Genomic DNA, 19884 nt, shown 5'->3' on the forward strand with positions numbered 1-19884 from the left:
AGCACTCAAGGTGTGGCCTTATACAAGGGGATAATCACCTCCTTATCCCTACTAGCAAAATTCCTATATATCATTGACAAAACTCCATGGCCTACTCTGGCAGTCCATCTGCACTGCTCAGAAAACTTCATATCTGACTGCACAATTACCCCTAGGTCTCTTTCATTCTTCACTACCCTGAGGTAACACCACACAGTTGTGTGGTGTTACCTCAGGGTAGTGAAGTGAGGTAACACCACACAGTTGTTAATTTCTCCGGGGTTACTCACACCCATATGCAGTACTTTGCATTTGTCAATGTTAAACTTTAGTTGCCACTTCCCCAGCCCATCTGCCCAACTTTTCTACATCCTGTTGCAGTAGCATACTGTCATTAACAACCCTGCCAACTTTTGTATCATCTGCAAACCTCAACATTAAGCTTGATATATCTTCATCAATATCATTGATAAATATACAAAAACAACAATGGGCCCAACACTGAACCCTGGGGAAAATCCCTAATAACATTAGTCCACAAAGAGCAGAGTCCATTGATTACCACTCTGTCTTTTCCAACTCAGCCATCCTTTTATCCATTGTAGCAACTTTCCCTTCCTGGAACATTTTTTTCCGGAAAATGTGCCATAATGGATCGACTTTTTTTATTTTACAGATTAAAAGTATGCATCGTGCAAATACTTATTGTATACTTTTTTGTGTTATTTATTAATTTTTTTGTAGAAAATACATGGGAGTAATTAACTCATTTGGGCTATCCAGAGTTATCTTGTGTATGTCAAAAAGTGTGCAAATTATACAGATTTTTTTTTAATAAATTAGCGCTTGAGCTAAAAGAAAGGCACAGAAAAAGTCTTCATTACTCATTATATAAATAAATTTAAAAATTCAAATGGAATGCTCAAGCAGCAAACTAACTACATTCTGACACATGGCTGCCACAAGTAAACAGGTGAGGTAAGCGTTGCTGACGGGCGGCAGTACAAGAGGGTGCCGAAATATTTTTTGATATTGTTTTAGCGAATTATTTTCGTGGGTTCAGTATTCTGCATTTAGAATGGCAAATTATATTTTGCATACTGGCAGCACAGGAACGCATGCTACTGTTCTGACAATGCTGTACAATATAAGTAAAACAAAAGCCAGTCGTTTGCTGCCGGGCATAAGAAAATCCTGAGAAAACTCGGGGTTTACCTGACCAATGAAAAATTAGCCAGATAAATACATTTTTAGCCAGAGAAAATACATTTCAGTCTGAAATTTGGAGGTATTATTGTATCCCAAGATATTTCATGAAGTTCCAAATAACATTTAAAACTAAAAACGAGATATCTCAGGATAATCCACAAAGCGGTTAATGTCATACTGCTCCAATTTTTTTTTTTTTTTTTTTTATGAAAACCCCAAACACGAAAGGTATCAAAACCTATAGTACTTAGTACCGTGCATGGGTTTCACCACTTCAAGCCTCCAATAAGCAAAGTGGTGGTATTTCACCGGTTGATGAAAGTCATCTACCACCTTTATGTGCAACAGTATCAAAAGCTTTCCTGAAATCCAAGTACAGGAACTCCCCGACTTATGTAATATTCAACTTAAAAGATGAAATGCACAAGGCATAATTTCTTATGGGTTTAGGTAATTAACTATATAATATCGGTGTAGATACACCATAGTTGACCCATAAATTTGAACTACATATGTAGTTATCAAAGGCATCATTTTAATTGTATCTTATATTGTGGGTGCCTTCACAATGAGATAGCTCGTGAATATACACCATAGTTTATCTTTATGGATAAACTATGGTGTATCTACACCAATATTATATAGTTAATTACCTAAACCCATAAGAAATTATGCCTTGTGCATTTCATCTTCTAATACATTATTTATACACCATTTGGCATCTCTCATGTTGTGGAAATAACTTCAACTGTGATGGCATGTTGCATTACCAGGGTACCTGCCCACTCACTGATGAAGCCAAAAAGCTTTGAAACGATTGTCTGGGTGGTGGTATCCCCTGAAAATAAATAACAGTACTCTTCTCTACTAGAGAAGCGTTATTTATTTGAAATAGTGCAATACCAGCTATCTTGTCGTGAAGGCACCCACAATATGAGATACAATTAAAATGATGCCTTTCACACTATATACGTAGTTCAAATTTATGGGTAAACTATGGTGTATCTACACAGATATTATATAGTAATATCCAACTTATGCAAATTCGACTTTATGTAAATTTTTGCCAGCTGGTGCGACCTGAAAAAAATATGGAAACATATTTTGCATCTGTAGGGATAATGGAGGTATTGTGAAAATATCGTAATATGAACCCAATAACAAATTTTTTTTTTTTTTTTTGTAATTCGTTCCAAGTCCTTGGAAGTTGAAAATTTCACTATGTTACTAAGCTATTTATCTCTCTAAAAGGTCATATTTATAATGGAAATTGCACAACACTTTCATTGTTATCATATGTTCCCATTATAAGAATCAATTTTGAATGCCTTTGTGATATTTTTCTAAAGCACGTTTCTATAGTTCACGATCAAAAAACAATTTGCACTTTCCGGTTTATTGGGCTTTTCTGTTAACGCAATCTATTATAAATGGGTAGTAAACTCGATCTTATTGCATTTGCGATAATTCCGATAACTGGAATTCTGTGGGTTTTTACATTACGGTATTATGATGAAATGTGTTCCCCTATACTGAAATCTTCAATCATATAAAAAAAACAAAATTTCAGAAACTTCTCTTCATTCCTATTTACTTATTACAATGGTGAAGGGAAAAAGATGATGGAAAGTGCAAGTGCTGGCAGTGCCAGGAAACGAAACGAAATTGATTTAAGAAATGAAGATGAAAATGATTCAGAAGTACAAAGCAGGACAAAGTTTGTCATCAGTTGCACAGAATTAGGTCTCGCTGCTTCAGCAATGAATACTATTTTAAAGGACAATGCTTGTATAAAAGAACATGTCAAAGGATCCACGCACTTAAGTAAACATGATCACACAACAGCGTTCAGTGTTCAAAGATGGAACAGCCATTAATAATATGGATGGAAAATCAGGTTCAGAAGTAAGTGCCCCCGATGTCCAATGACCATTCAAGCAAAAGCAAGAAGTATTTATGAAGATATTACGGATAAGTACAGCAAACCCCAGGCCAAGTTCATCGCAAGCAATGGGTGGTTTAATAAGTTCAACCATCGCACTGGTTTCCAAAACATTAAAATATGTGATGAAGTCGCCAGTGCCGATTCTGCAGCTAGCTGCAGAGAAATTTTGTGATGCGTTGGAAAAATTTATTGATGAAGGCTATTCATCAATTCATCATTGATGAAGGCTATTCAGCAAATTTTTAACTTTGACAAGACTGCTCTATATTAGAAAAAAAAAGGCTGGATAGAACATGCATTGCCAAAGAGGAAAGACAATGCCGGGTTTCAGGGCTTCGAAAGATAGCACCACGCTCTTAATTGGGGCTAATGCAGTGGGAGATTACAAATTAAATCCACTGCTTGTGTAACATTCTGGAAACCCTCATGCATTAAGGGCATCAATAAAGCCACCCTACCCATGCATTTCTGAATGAACCAGAGGGCATGGATAACCATAACTCTCTCTTTGAGGATTGGTTTATATGCTGCTTCATTCCCAAGGTTGAAATATATTGTAAAGACAATGACGTTCCTTTCAAGATTTTGCTTCTATCAGATAATACTCCTGGACATCCTATACATCTAGATGATTTCAATTCGAACGTGAGAGTTATATTTCTACTGCCAAACACGACTTCACTCATCCAACCTATGGATCAGGGTGTTATTTCGAATTTAATAGCATACTATTTACACACAACATTTGTTCAGGCATTGTCTGCAGTAGATGGTGAGAAAAATTTTACGTTAAGATATTTTCGGAAATCTTACAATATTTACCACACCATTTTAAATATTAATAAGGTCTGGGCAGAAATTACTAAAAGTTGTTTAAATGGCAAATGGAAGAAAATACCCACGGCATGTAAAAGGCTTCAAAGGGTTTAAAAAAGACGAATCATATGAAGAGGTTACAGACCCACTTCAGTTGGAGGTTGTTGCCAAAGATAATAGAGGAAGAAGAGAAGGAATTATCTAACGAAGAACTTATTTACTTGCAGGCAGCGATAATGAAAGAAGAAAATGCTGCCGAAGATCAAGATGAACCAAACGAGGAGCCGAGACGCTTCACCACCAGAGAAATGGCAATGGCATTTCGAGAAATTGATATGGCGAAGTTTAAGAAGATGGATCCTGACAGCGAATGATTCTTAAAAGTTAACAGAGGGGTGAATAATATGCTTGCTTGTGACTAAGAAATCTACGATCAAAAGAAAAAAGCCACCGTCCATGTTCTTTTGTAAGGTTGAGCAGCCGACCGACCCTTTCTAAATATCCACAGCTCTCAACCTCTGCAGTGGTGTACTTATCAGTGGAAGACGTCGATTCTGGAAATGATGCTCGAGAGGTAAAACTTACTGACATTATGCCTGTCTCTTTTTTTGTAATTTTATAATTTTTAAATTTTTTAAATTGTACGCTTTTGAAATTTTTCCTGCACATGATATAAAAAATTGAATAAATACAATAAATAATTCTATTCACATGTGAACATTTCTTTTTTGATTCAATAAATTTAGTGAGCACAGTTGCGAGTGCTGCACAAGCATGGGGGAAATTCCGACTTATGTAAAATCTGACACATAGAGTTCCGCAGAATGCAACCCTTACGTTAATCGGGGAGTGGCTGTATATGATATCAAAATTATTTATTGCATCCAGTTCCTTTGTGACCACTTCGTAGTATCCAATCAAATTGGTCAGACAAGGCTTCCCTTAACAAATCCATGCTGTGTCGTAATTATATTGCAGTCTTGTCTAGATGATCCTGCAATGCTTCTTTAACCAGTGACTCCATTATTTTCCCCGGAACAGAAGTTAAACTAACAGGCCTGTAATTACCCTTTGATCTCCCTTTGTGAATTGGAGATACATTTGCACATCTCCAACTGTAGGGATCTCCCTGAGTCCACTGATGCTCTCATAATTATGGCTAAGGGTTAGCTTACCTTCTTTAATATAACGGGATAGATCCCATGCACCCCAGGTGCTTTTGTTATGTTTAACTTACTTAGCTTTGCATTTAACTTTAACTTAGCTTTGTATTCAGCAGAATTTCGGGTATGGAGACTCATTTGATATTATATTTGGTTCATTTCTCTGTGAATAACAGTTCCCAACTTTTATACAATGGCATATGGTGGGAAATACTACTTTCCCCCAAAAAACATTCATTTTAACGAGATATAGGAAAGTACTAACCCTTCCCCTTTTTTGCTGAAGTATGAAAGTAGGTTCTGTAATTCAGTTAGTGGTATTAGTTATGTAAAAGTGAATCACAGTTCCCTACTTTTATGCATGGGCAAAAAGGGGGCATACCCTGCTGTTAAAATGAAAATATAAGTATTAAATATAATATAATGCAAGTCTCCAATACCCGACATTCCTCCATGCTGCCAACTATTTTTTTTTTTTTCTCTCCCCATTTCACTCAGAAAATGAGACATTCATAGTAATGAGACATTACTATTGGAGCTAGTTTTCCCTTCAGTGGTAAATTTTTGCCGTTCACTGTGCTTGACAGTAATAGCAAACTAATGTGTCAATTTTTTACCAATGGCATAAAAGTTAAACTCCTCTTATGTGGGAAAAATTCTGTCACTCTTAATTATAATCACTTTGCCATTTCAGTTTGTGTTACCGTTGAGTGCAGTGGGCCAAAAAAATTTGCAGTGAAACACCGCTGTAACATGTGTGAAGGCAAAGTTCCAGTTCCAATAGCAAGAATGAAGCATGCTTAACTTTCACACATAAAACAGCTTCCAACAGGGGGAGAGAGAGAGAGAGGAGAGAAAAAAAAAGTCGCAGACTATTTAGAAATTTTTGAACAATCACCCGACACACAGAACAAATGTTAAAATGATAGATATTCTCTTATAAGTAGACATGTTATTTTGTCATTGACGATGGGCCACAAGTTTATAAAGGCACAGTAGAGTAAATTTGTAAAGTAGCCAATTTAAGATTTATTCCGTACAAGCTGAACAAGCACCCATGGTCTTTGTTTACCACTATTTGCATTCTCCTGGTGTGGGTATCAGAATGCTAGAAAAGGAAATCTTGTTGATAGTGATTAACTAATTGGCATACATTCTCCATTTACCGAATAGCGAGAAAATGCCAGTAGCAAGAAAAGAGCTTGCCATAGTTTTTGTAGTCTTTCTTCACCTTCACCTAGTTACATCCATATATCTGCCTAACCTCTCCTTAAATTTACCTAAGCCCTCCAGTCTACAACATTAGGCAGCAATTTATTTCCAACAGTTAATAATCCCTTGATTAAAAGACAATTTTATTATATCTAGCCTATAATTATTCATCCTTAACTCTCAGTTGTGCCAGTGTCAAAAAATTGCATTAGCATTTGTTGGTGGGGTCTATCAAACCCCAGGTAAAACATTTAACTGAGCAGAAACATTTAACAAGATACACAGAATTTTATTTTATAAAAAAAAATATAAAATAAAATTATATTAATTTATAGGAAAATTATTTATATATATATATAAAATGCCAAGTCTACATAAATTATCTTAGGAGCAGAGCTGAGCCAACTACTTGATTGTGATGAATTGCTTAAGTTTGGCTACTCTGCAATGCACTCTAGAAGAAGTGTAATCAAATCTGAGCTCAAATCAGAACAATATACAAAAATCATTAATTTTTTTTGTTTGTTCTTTTGGAGGTGACATGAAAAATCTCTTCTTCTTTGCCACTTAAGGCAAACAGACTAGTGAAATATCCCATCCCTCCTTATTCATGATAAGTATAGAAAACTTTCAGCATTAGCAAAGGCACACGATGCAAGAAAGCAAGCTTATATAGCATCAGCCAAAAAAAAAGCACCCTTCTCATTTCACCCATCCATTCCCTCCAAATGTCTGTCTAGTTCTGCCTTGAATCTATTTAAGCTATTAACTTCTACAACGACAGATAGAAGTTTGTTCCAGCAATCAACCACCTGCTGGCTAAAGGCAAACTTCCGCCCATCTATCATACAACTATCTTTCCTCAATTTGAATTTGTGTCCTCTCAGGTGATTATTCTGAGCAAGAGGAAGAATCCCATCAGCATTGAGCATGCCCAAGGCTTTATATACCTCAGTCAGGTGACCTTGCAGGTGCCTAGTCTCCAGACACTGTAATTTGCAAAACTTAAGCCTTTCTTCATAAGAGCAACCCTTTGTTCCATTCACTAATCTTGTTTCCCTTCTCTGTACTCGTTTCATCAGCTCTACATCCTTCTTAAAATGAACCTGACCATTGCCTTATACAAGGGGATAATCACCTCCTTATCCCTGATAGAAAAATTCCTGTATAAAACTTAACTTCTTTCAATTCAGTTATGTCAATTCCTTTTGTATAAGTAGGATATGGTACCTTGTATTACCATCTTTTCATTTCTTCTTTTGTCCACAATAATAGCATTCTCTGTGGTTTTGTCACTTATTTGGAGAAGGTCTGAGTTTAATTTCCATTAGTGATTAGAGGAAATTTCTAAAGTCTTCTTCAAATCAAGACTGTAGTTAGCTGAGGTAGAGAGAATAGGGTTTCTCCCATTTGTTATTCTAAGTTTTTTTTAGCCTGCACAAATTACAAAATGACCCATCAGCACACTTTTAGAAACATAATAAATACACAGTGGGTGTAAGCTGATGCACAAAAACCACAATATACCATTTATAGCAAAACACTTTCACATTGACTCTCAAAGGATATCTTTGTAGTTTGACTGGGCAACTGAAATGGAAGAATCTTATCTGCTGTTAACTAAAAGTTGCTGAAGATTTAGCTTCAGAAGATATTCTTTCATCACCACTATCATCCCAAAAGGATTCTTCCAGCAGGCTAAAAATTTTACCATCAGTTAGAGGTCTAGTACTAGTCATAATTACTAGGAATAAAAATCAAAAAGAACTTTATTTTTCAAAAATATTTATTGAAAAATGAAAAAGTAAATATACTAACACTTAAATAATGATAAGATTTAATGGATTTAAATAATGATAAGATTTAATGTGTGGGGGTTCATTATATCCCAAATATCAAAATAAACAAAGATTAACTTAAATACCTATTCAAAATTGATGCATACCTGCAAATGAAAAAAAAAAAAAAAAAAAATCTCAATTATTTAACTTACAACTGTTCAAAAGGCTTAAATACTTCAATGAAGTCACCATGCATACATATGTCTGCTCTTGAAACTTTTCACCCCACAAAGCTGAATCTCTCTCACTCTAGGAATATCCAACCTTGTTCTTCACTGCACTTTTTCGAGCAGATATGTGTCATTCCTGAAGTGATGGTCCAAACTTGTATGTGGCCTAAAGATTTACATAACAGAAACAACCTTCATAAAAAAAAAAAAAATGATATATAGTGTTCTTGTCTGCTCTGTAATTGTACAATCTAATATTACAAGCTTCAGTGATGTCATATTGTATTGTACAATATTCCTTTTTCATTTTTTTTATCAATTTTTTTTTATTATTTTACCTTCAATTTGTTGGTTTCTAAGTAATAATATATTATTTGGAAAGTAATATATTATTAAAAAAGAAATTCCAAGTGATAATATTACTATTGTGCCCATGTGTAGAATTTTACATTTTCCAAATATGTGCTTCACTGCCATTTGTCAGACAAACTGAATGCTTGTGTGACGAATGGTGGTGAATTTGCTTAACTCTTTTTGTATGTTTCAAATAATATGCCCATTTATGTACAAATATTTTTAAATCTTCCAGGAAGTGCTACCATCTCTTATAGCAGTAGTAGTAGTAGTGGCATGTGATGCAAGAAAGCAAGTGTATAAGCATCAGCCAAAAAAAAAAAAAAAATTTACAAAACAAATCCCTCTAAATGTTTGTCCAGTCCTCCTTAAATTTATTTAACCTATCAACTTCCACAACAACAGATGGAAGTTTGTTCCAGCAATTAACCACCCGCTGGCTAAAGGCAAATTTCCGCACATCTGTCTTTTCTTAATTTGAACTTATGCCCCCTTAGGTTCGTAATCTGAAGAAGTGGAAGGATCCCATCAGAATTTATCATACTCAACCCATTCAAGGCCTTATACACCTCAATCAGATCACCGCACAGGTGCCTAGGTCTCCAGCCACTGCAATTTGCAGAACTTAAGCCTCTCTTGGTAGGAGGATCCCTTCACTCCCCTCACCAATCTTGTTGCCCTTCTCTGTACACGCTCAAGCAAATCTACATCCTTCCTAAAATGAGAACTCCAGACCTGTACGCAGTACTCAAGGCGTGGCCTGACCATTGCCTTATACAGAGGGACAATCACTTCCTTTTCCCTGCTAGCAAAATTCCTATATATCATTGACAAAAACCCATGACCTGCACTGGTAGTCTGTCTGCATTATGAAGAAAACTTCATATCTGACTGCACAATTACTCCCAGGTCTTTTTCATTTCTTACCACCTTAAGTGTAGTACTACAGAGTTGGTACGTTTCTCTGGGGTTACTTCTATCGATATACAGTACTTTGCATTTGTCAAGGTTAAACTTCAGTTGCCCATCTTCCCAAATTTTCTAGATCCTGTTGCAGTAGCACACTGCCATTACTGTCATTAACAACCCTACCAACCTTTGTATCATCTGCAAACTTCGACACTAAGCCTGACACTATACCTTCATCAATATCATTGATAAATATACAAAACAACAGTGGACCCAACACCGAACCCTGTGAGATTCCACTAATAACATTAGTCCACAAAGAGCAGCACCCATTGATTACCACTCTGTCTTCTCCCACTCAACCATCCTTTTATCCATTGTAGCAACTTACCATTAATACCATTCTGCTCCAATTTGTACAGTAGTCTTCCATGCGCAACAGTGTCAAAAGCTTTCCTGAAATCCAAGTATATTATATCAAAATTATTTTTTGCACTGAGTTCCTTTGTACCACATCATAATAACCAATTAAATTTGTCAGACAAGACTCTCCCTTAACAAACCCATGCTGTGTCTGAATTATTGCTGCAGTCTTGTGTAGATGATCCTGCAATGCATCTTTAACCAGTGACTCTATTATTTAATCGGAATAGAAGTTAAACTAACTGGTCTGTAATTACTCGTGTCACCCTTCAATCCCCCTTTGTGAATTGGAGATACATTTTCACATCTCCAGTCCGTGGGGACCTCCCCTGAGACCATGGATACTCTCATTAGTTCATTATCTTCATTTCTAAGTAATTATGGACAATTTATAATACATGGCAGCATGAAAATAGCTAAAAAAAATCAGAGAAGAAGGACATCACACCTGTTGGCCATTTTTGTCAAATTTGAAAAACAATTACAAAAGCTGAAATTCTCTGAAATTCACATCCAGAAGTTGATAAAATTGAATATTCCTTTATTTGAAAATTTCATTATAATATCTGCACCCCAAGACAGCCAAAGCAAGAGGGGAGGGCAATATTGAGGATATTAATAAAGTGTTAACAAACATAAAAGGCATAGTAATACCTAACATAACATAGTAATAGTCAAGAAAGAATCTATTACATTAAAGATAAATTATAGTCAACAATCAAAATGTATTAAAAAAAATCAAACTTGTAAATTACTCATTACTACTTTATTGATAGATTAATATCCTCTACATGTTGCACATATACTGCTTCAACTGGCTGATTTGCTCTCCACTGTAAATTGCATATATAAATTTAAGTTTTAACTTCATAAGTTTTAGTGTTTCTGATGTTTATTCTTAATCATTCTTTTGTTATGAATCCTAGATGCAGATACATTAGTGCTCTCCAGTAATTTTCTGAAATCATCCTTCATGTGTGCTCATTGCTAAGTCTAAATTTTCTTGTTGTTTTTAGTTATTGCCAGTTCTCACCACAGTTCAAATCTTAAGTTCTTTTCTGCTTGACTTGCTAATTTTAATTACTTCTGATGTATTAACCCTTGCCATATTTCTCTCATTGTTAATGTGTGCCAACTGTAGACTTTTTTTTTTTTTTAATGTTTTTGTGCCGAGGTTCATCAGGCAGTATTTATATTATTACTGTGCCTGGCCACTTTTGACTATTTGGAAAATTTACTCTAATTCCAATTAATTTAATTTGGAGTGACTGGATGGGTGAAATGGGAAGGTTTTTTTTTTTTTTTTTTTTGGCTAATGCTCAATAAGCTTGCATTCTTGTACCTGAACTAATGCTAATACAAAAAATTACTATGGCTTTGAACTCAAGAAACTGTTTATCAGATTTTATATTCCAGTTTTCTTTCTTGATTATCTGCATTGTAATAATTGTTTTGTATGCTTACTAATTTTGAGAAGAAATGGAGGAATGGCTATATGAGTTTGTCTAGCAATAGCTGTCGCAGAACCAAAACAGAAGAAAGCTAGGCTTAACAGTGAACATACATGAAACCCAATTTCAGAAGAGTATCCAAAGAGAGTATCCAAATCTAAGGAGTTTCCAAATCTAGGATGCATAATTAAGTATAAACATAATCATCAGAAACATTTAAAACAATGAAGTTAAAATCTAAAAATTTATAAACATAATTTACAGTAGACAAAAGCAAAGGCAGCCATTAACACCTAGCACTAAGTGCACTGAAGTGATAAATACATCTATTAGTAAAACAACTTCATTTTTAAACAACTTCAGATTTGAATTTTGACAATTTCATGTTGTTAGGCAATGAAGTCAAAATAAGAACAAACTAATATATTTCAAAGGATTTGTATACAAAATTTTCAAAATTCCACAAAGAAACTCAGCAAACTTAGCAAGTGATTTCCCTCACATACTAAATTTCTCAATGCAGTCAGCTGCATCAGAAAACTTGTTATCCAGGGTCCACACACACACACACACACACACACACACACACACACACACACATTCATGGAACTCACTTATGAAATAGTCTTTTTGAAGCAGTATATCCCAGTTACTATTGTTTCCCATTCATCTAAATTTGTCCCATTAGCAAAGTTAGACATTAGGCCTGTTATGCCTTCATCAGAATCAGAAGCAACAAGGAACCCAGTATTTCTATGGAATTACACTTTAAGATACAGGTCAAAGCATTAGCCATTTATAACCACCCTTTTATCCAACATGGTACCTTCCCACCAATGGCATAGTGCTTTGACAATTTATTTATGCAAAATGCATTCATGTGGGATGATATCAAAAACCTTACTAAGTTTAAAATATACTATTATCACAGTTTATTTACATCCAATTATATAATAACCTCATAATAGCTTATCAAATTAGTTGTATGCAATTTTTCTTTAACAAGCCCATGCTATTTCTTGTATAATTCCATTTTAGTTTACATGATCTTTCAGTATATCCTTAATCATGGATTCCATAATTTTAAAATTTTAATAAATTTAAATCTTTAATTGCCCTTTCACCCCTGAACCACCTTTGTAAATTGGAGAGATTATGCTGAAAAGAATGCTTGCATGTGTATTAGTATTATTATTTTTATCATTATTATTAACCATATAGTGCAAGGAAGCCTGAGGCTTATGCTGTGCTGGCCAAGAAAGAGAAGAATGATGATATCCAGCTCAGGACCCTGGGTGTGCCAAGCCCATACTCACCAGATTTGAGCCCCTGGGGCTAATATTCATGCAAAAATTTTTAGTTCATCAGCTGGCCATTTAGGTCATCAATGACATTACCAAAGCTGTCCTATCAATGAACCAATACAGTTGGGACTCACATCTGGTATGGGCTTGGCATACCCAGGGTCCTGAACTGGATATCATCATTCTTCTCTTTCTTCGTGATTCCCTTCTACTCTCTCTCTCTCTCTCTCTCTCAGGGTAACTCAGAAATTCTTTCTTTATTACTGGCCTCTTTACAATGCCTTTTGGTATTCCATAGCCCCAGAGTAACTTATACTTGTCATAGTGTTCAATATTCCTAATTTGTATTCAGCCCAATGCCACCTTCTTTTCTGTTAAACTTCTTCAGCTTAGTGGCTGTTCACTTTTGTTTAGGCCAAAAAGTCGAGTAGCTTCTAGAGCTGTCTTTAGACAACTCGTATTTGTACTTGTTAGATTCACCAACTGCTCCATCAAACAGAATTCAAATAATGCCAAAGGCCATCATAATTTCCCTTGTGAAAATTAAAATTTTTCCCTTTCCCTATAAGTTGATCTCTTTAGATATGCCCCATACCAGTACATTTATTAATATGGAACCATTAACATGTAATTAGTACATATTAACGGTTCCTTGAGGCAAAAGTTCTGAACATCAGTGGAATCCTTGGTAAAAAAGATTCAATATAGTTCTCCTGTGTTGCATCTTTAACAAGCTTATATACTTGTAAGCATGTTAAAAAATTAATCTAATCCAAAGGTTAGCAATATTTTGGTACTAATGGCATTGCATTTGATTTCTATTGTTATAATGCAAGACATATTTAGATTAACAAAAAAATAGTGCATGAGCAGATTTACTATGCTTACAGAGGACCAGCAGGACTGCCATAAATTGATAATTTTGGACCACAAGCTCTTCTTATCCATGGGTATGGTATGGTTGTCTTCAGCGAGAATGGAAATTTCAAGGAAGTTGGTTGGTACATTGGTCCTTGCTCCAAAGAGGAAGCCACAAAAGGCAATGTAAAGATTCAGAGGGAGGTTACCAGACATCACCTGGAGAGCTAGTGTCCAGGTGGTTCTGCAAGCTCTGGTCATTCGAAGTAAGAAGAGCCACTGGATTTAGTTGAGTTTATTTGTGAAAGTTATCCCCCCCCCGTTTAACCATACAGGGACACTATAAGAAGTTATCGGAAGGAATACAGTTAGGTACATGAGATTGAGGGTCCGGCCTTTCAGTCCTCTGTTCAGATCAACTGTGCAAGCATAGCAATACTAAGTAAGTAAGAGCTTCCATAGGTTCAATTTATCCTATGTTATATTATCATTCAAGAATAAACAAAGGAATTACCTTTATTCCATCTATAGGATTTCTTCTTATCCAACTCTCCTAGAATGCTAATAAATTACAAATAATTTTAAAACTCAATGTGTTCCTCACCATCAGCCCATGAGTAATTCAATACCTCAGGATTGCAGTCGTAGACCCAACCCGACACCAAAAATATCAAACTCCATGTAACCTCTAGTGATGAAACACATTAAGTCAGAAAATTCTGGTTAAAAATATAAGTAGAATATGATTAAAATATGATGAAAAATAAAAATACAGTGGATTCCAGTTATTAGGGCCACCGGTTAATCGGGGCAGCCGTTTATTTGGGGCAAATCTTAAAAAAACAGAACCCAATCAAGAAAATAGTCAGGGTTTACTTCGCTTGATTGGGGCAACATGCCGTTTAATCGGGGCAGGAGACTGCAGCACTAGAGATTACCCTACGATTGTCTCCGACTGTACCAGATGGTTCAGTCGGATTTCTGGAGGTCACAACCATAAAAAAATAAAAACAATTAGCAGTCACCTGTTTATTGGGCTTTTCTGTTAGTGCAATCTATCATAAATGGATAGTAAACTCAATCTTATTAAATTTGCAATAATACCGACAGCTGGAATTCTGTGGGTTATGGTGAAATGTGTTTACACTTCCATGGAATCTTCAATCATATAAAAAAATTAATTTTCAGAATCTTCTCTTCATTTGTATTTTTAAAGCTTTGTAACTTGTTACTCCGTTCTCACTTGCGCATATCGTGTTACTTGCAATTTGGGTGTGCCATGTTCTTTGTTATTGATTGCTTATCTTTTTACTGTTTTAAATTTTAACCCTCACCCACAAATGTCAGCAAACAGAAATGTCAACTAGTTAGTATGTACATATTAATTATTCTGATTTTAACGTATCATTTAATTTTTTAATTGGTAATTTTTTAAAGGAAAATTTTTTGAAAAATTTGTGCTTAATATAGTTTTACTTTTATAGCCTGTGGATAATATTCCTCCTATTTTCACTAATTAGAATCGCTGTTTAATATAAAATTCAATTCCCAAATGTGATCACAATGATCGGCAATTACTACACATCGTATAGTGAACATTACTTTACTATGGTGAGTCCATCGTAACGTGATTTGATTGTACAGTGAACCTATTGTAAAGCGGGGATCCATTGTATTTTTAACTATTTACGTGAAACTTTGGATAATTGGGGCAGCCGCTTAATCAGGCCAAAATGCACTAGTCCCAAATAACTGGAATCGACTGTATTTTATATACAGTCAATCCACTAAAAATTTCCTCACTGAAGTGGACCAAAACATTTTGACATGTTGGGCTCACAGGTTGGAATAAAACTGACGAACATTGTGCATGTGTGTTACATTATTAATAGATTAATCTTTAATGTGCATGCATTCTAATGACCCCGAATCAGATATGAGGAATGGTCAGCGAATGTTTATAGAATTACTTTGTTATTTCATCTCTAAAGTTTTGGCAATTAATAACTTAATATAAATATGCTGAATATTCAGAATTTTAGCTTCATTAAAAAGAAACGTGGTTTTCATTTATCGCATGAAATGTTAGTTCTGAAGCATTGCCATGCAATGCACGAACAGATGCTTCATGCTGTTTAACCATAAGGTTTAAAACGCACTGGTTGATCCAACGTAAGCAGTCACAATCCCTACAAGAAATGCAAACTAGACATCAGGTGTGTAGTTGAATATTTAAGAACTGGTTCAACATGAACCTCTTATATGAATACAGGTGATAAGTGATAAATACTGTGGTGAAGAAACATCCCAGTGTTTGTGGGCTTATGATAAATACTAAAACTTATGTTTACGCCCTCCCTTTTAAGCTTAAAGTTTAACAAATTTATGGTCCTAAATTTATGGTCCTAGTTTCTTTCTGTTCCATCTCTAGTGTAAATTTCAATCTAGTGCGAATGTTACTGAAGGTTTGTGAAACCTCATTTGTAGTGTTGCAATCAGTAATAATGACAATATCATCAAGGTATCTACCATAAAATGTAATTTTCGGTAAGAACGGTGTTAAGTATATGTTTTCTATTCTATCTAAGTAAATCTCTGCAATTAAGCCACTAAGGCTTAGGCCCATGGGCAGACCAAAAACCTGTATATAAATCTTACCCTGAAATGAAATATAATTTGCCTCAATCAATAATTAAATTAACTCAAAAATATCTTTTTTAGGCAACTTGGTACTATTGTTAATAGTATTATTGTTCAATAAATCCCAGGTTATATCCAGTGCATATAATACATTCATATTAGTGTATAGTGAGGTTACATCTAGTGAAAATAATTTTACTTCTTCCCCAATTCTGTGGTCCTTTAAATTAGTGTAGAGAGTGCCTTGTCAATAAATTCGGCCCTGGAGAGATTGTGCAAGGCTCATGGGGTAAAATTTTAATCAGCATGGTCTGTGCTTGTTTCTACAGGGATGGGATACACTTAAATAGAAAGGGTGCAAGAATATTTGCTGATGCTATCGAGGAAGTGTTAGGTGGGTCGGAAAACTGCTAGCTTAGGAGGATTCTTAGTGCCGTGGTAAAGGTTTGTAAATTCTTAGGTTTGTAAAGGCAGGATACCTGCGTGTACCTAGAAACCTTACAATAAAGATCATATTTATTTATAATAGATTAACGGGAGCCATAAGGCAGAGGTGAAAGTGATTCTTGCACTGCTTCTATTGGAATAAGCAGTAGCCTGCAAAGCAAGATACTGGGAATTTCAAGGGTTGCTGGGAGTCATCATGGAACAAGTAAATTCATGGGCTGTGTTAGAGTAACTAAGCGTAAGAACAGGTATATGTATACTTACATGTACACCAATGCTAGGAGTATAGTAAATAAATTTGAAGTGCTGGTCAAGACATCAAAAGCGGATATTGTTGGGATAATAGATATAAGCAGTGCAGAATTGGAAATTGGGGAGTACAATGTGTAAAGAAAGGATAGACAGGGTAGGATGAGAGGAGGGATTATGCTGTTAGTTAAGAAACACATAAAATCTAAGTAGTGCATCCAGTTGACATTGGTGGACAATGCAATGTTGAGTCAGTGTAGTGTGACATAAGCACTGGGAAAGAGAAAATGAGAGTAGGTGTGTGTTATAGGCCTGATGAGTATAATGAGCAATTGTGCAGAGAAATAGAGTGAGCCAGTAAATCAGATTGTGTTATAATGGGAGATTTGAACTTCCCAGATATTGACTGGAACTTGTGAGTTGGTCACTTGCACAATTTTTCCCCAGGTGCTCACATCTGGTGAGTATGGGCTGGGCACACCCAGGGTCCTGAGCTGGATATCATCATTCTTCTCTTTTTTGGTGATTTCCTCCTACTTTTCTCTCTCTCAGAGTACTAAAATTTTTTTTTGGCTGGTGCAGCATAAGCCTCCTGGCTTCCTTGCACCATATGTCTAATAAAAATAATAATAAGACTTTTTGTGGATTCATTAGATGACTGTTTTCTTCAGCAACATGTCCATGAGGCAACTGGAGGGAATAATACTCTTGATCTGATTATCAGCAGTGAAGTACACCTATGCTGCAGATAAGGGAACCACTAGGTGGCAGTGATCGGTGTACTGATGAGGGAATTACTTAAAGATGTAATTACCATCAGGGGGTAAGGGGAAAGGTTTTTGCTTTCATAAAGTTGACTACAGTGGTCTCAGGGAGTTTTTAAATTCTATACGTGGTATGAACTGATGATGTTACCAACAGCGAATTCTAAATAAGAGGCCTTCAGGGAATTAATTGTGGAGGCTAATAGGCTTTTCATACCAACTAAGAAATACTGATCAAGGTTTAGGCCTAAATGGATATCAGATGAATTAATGCGGCTTGTGGCAGAAAAGAAAAATGCATGGGATGCATATAAATTATCAGGTGACATAGAAGCCTATGGTAGATATTAGCTAACAAGTAACGAAGGAGGTTAGGCAAGCAAAGGCAGATTACGAGAAATCTTTGGCAAAGGACGAAAAGGAAAAACAGCAAAGAATTCTTTACTTATGTAAATCTAGAAGTAAAGGTATGAATCAGATTTATCCACTTAACATAGATAGTTTGACTACTGATGATCATGCTCAGGTAGCTGATTAACTGAATGATATTTTGCATCTACATTCACACATGAGGAATTATTCAAGGAGGGGAATGCCAGAAGTTTATCAAACTCTAACAGGGAGCTACATGATTTTTTAATAACTGAGAGCAAATTGGAGGAAAAATTGTTGAAGTTAAAATTAAGGAAGGCATCTGCAGTGGATGAGATCTATCCAGTTATATTAAACGAGGCAGCAAAGGAAGCAAGCAAACCCTTAGACATAATTATGAAAGCTTCCTTGAACTCTGGGGAGGTCCCCATACACTAAAGATGTGAAAATGTGTCCCCAATTCACAAAGGGGGATGAAAAGGGCAACATGAGTAATTACACACCTGTTAGTTTGACTTCTGTTCTGGGGAAAATAATGGAGTCACTAGTTAAGGAAGCGATGCAGGATCATCTAGACTAGACAGTAGCTGCTGGTAGAGGTGAAAGTGATTCTTGCACTGCTTCTATTGGAATGAGCAGCAGCCTGGAAAACAAGATGTAGGGGATTTCAGAGACTGTTGGGAGTCATTGCGGTACAAGGAAACACATGGGTTGTGTGAGGGTAGCTAAGAATAGGAACAGGTGCATGTATACTTGCATGTACACTTATTATAAATTTGATGAATTTGAGGTGTTGGTCAAAACATCAAAGGCAGATATTGTTGGGATATCAGATACGTGGTGTCACACAGATATAAGGAATGCAGAACTGGAATTTGGGGAGTACAATGTGTACAGGAAGGATAGGAGGGGTTATACTATTAGTTAAGAAACATAAAATCCAAGGAAGTGCAGCCAGTCGACATCGCTGGACAGTGAAATGTCGAGTCAGTTTGGAGTGACATAAGCACTGGGAAATCAAAATTGAGAGTAGAAGTGTGTTATAGGCCTAATGACTCTAATGAATATAATAAAAAACTGTACAGGGAAATAGAGTGGGCCAATAAGACATGGAAGCCTATGATAGATATAAGCTGGTCTGTAACCAAGTCACAAAGGAGGTTAGGCAGGCAAAGGCCCATGAGAAATCTTTGGCAAAGGAGGCAAAGAAAAACAGCAGAGTTCTTTACCTATGTAAACTCTAGAAGGAAGGGGATGAATCAGATTGGTCCACTGGATATCGATGGTTCAACTGTTGATGATCCTGCTCAGGTGACTAATAAACTAAATGAGTACAGTCAGTCCTCGTATAGCATGATAGTTGTGTTCCTAGAAACCCTTGTGCAATGCAAATCGTGCAATATAAACAACAGGCCCTATGGGAAAAATAGGGTTAGGTTCTGACCACCCAAGATTGAACACACATTTGTAACCAAAACATTACCAAACACAATAAATAATCGTATAAAAAAATACTTACGTATTTTATTACGACTGTTACGTAATAAAATATTGCTAATGCTTTTGCTTCTATTGTAAACAAACTTGTTTTTTGTTTGATTTTCTATCCAAACAGATGATAGCTGTTCCATCTTCCAATTCTTTGTCTTAATCTAATGGATTTTAATTACACTTTGAGTTGTTCCTGCTATCAAAGTTGTTTTTATTTTCTCTGCATTCTTTGTAATGATCGGCATTGCCTCATTTAGGTCTGTAGCACGTGCAATATCACATGGTCT

Source organism: Mastigoproctus giganteus, chromosome 13, assembly GCF_048544385.1.
Source record: "Mastigoproctus giganteus isolate SK-2022 chromosome 13, ASM4854438v1, whole genome shotgun sequence".
Lineage (NCBI taxonomy): Eukaryota > Metazoa > Arthropoda > Arachnida > Uropygi > Thelyphonidae > Mastigoproctus > Mastigoproctus giganteus.